At 35.8% G+C, this 863-nt stretch overlaps 1 non-coding gene across 1 annotated transcript; it reads left to right on the forward strand.

Moving 5' to 3' along the window:
* Positions 1–205: 205 nt before the first annotated feature.
* On the forward strand, positions 206–312 carry LOC142428321 (U6 spliceosomal RNA). Its single transcript, XR_012780243.1, has one exon. It is a non-coding gene; the product is annotated as a U6 spliceosomal RNA (small nuclear RNA).
* Positions 313–863: the final 551 nt, after the last annotated feature.

An 863-nucleotide genomic window follows, 5' to 3' on the forward strand; every position in this document is an offset into this window, starting at 1 on the left:
TTTGAAAGTATCAGTCATTTCACTGGAGAAAGACAAAGTTTCTATGCCCATACATAGTTACAGTGCAAGAAACCTCTGGGGCAGCTCTACCCACAACTTTAAAGTTACTCTGTGTTGGAATCATTTCTATGGCAATGAGTTTGTATCTTTTGTTTTTGGTCTCTTGGAAGAAGTACAGGACAAATGCTATTAAAAAGCAAAGATGGTGTTTGCTTCGGCAACACATGTGCTATAATTGGAACGATACAGAGAAGATTAGCATGGCCCCTGCACAAGGATGACACACAAATTCGTGAAGCATTCCATATTAAAAAAAAAAAAAAGTAAAGATGATGAGGTATCAACCTCAATACATGGGATATGTTATGAATGGGATCCTCTGAAGAGACACAATTATTTGTTTTTTAAAAAAAGTTCAAGCAAAATAAACCACCTTCAGTGGCTGTGTTTTTAATAATAGCACAATAATTGTGTTAATTATGTAAGGCTAGGTAAAGATACTGCAAGCCTAGGAAGGATTTCATCTGTTGTAGAAAGGGACATTACCAGTGAGGAATGTTTCTTCAGGGCTTTTTATCAACATAAACAAATATAAGGAATAGGAATTCTCATTTATTGACCACCTGGACACATTTCAAACAGACTCATTCTTTTGATGAAGCCATGAGAAGATATGTCCAACAGTGTAGGAGCCAAATCTGCCATCTTTAAAAATCTAAAGAAAATATGTCACTGCCTGATGGAATAAAGAAAACTGTAGTGAAGAAGCAATGGTGACTCTAGATGAGCTAAGAATTCATGTCCTCTGGTAGACCTTTATATCTGGACTCTACTCAGGAAGTTTATTACACATTTCAAAAAAC

This window comes from Tenrec ecaudatus, chromosome 15 (assembly GCF_050624435.1).
Source record: "Tenrec ecaudatus isolate mTenEca1 chromosome 15, mTenEca1.hap1, whole genome shotgun sequence".
Lineage (NCBI taxonomy): Eukaryota > Metazoa > Chordata > Mammalia > Afrosoricida > Tenrecidae > Tenrec > Tenrec ecaudatus.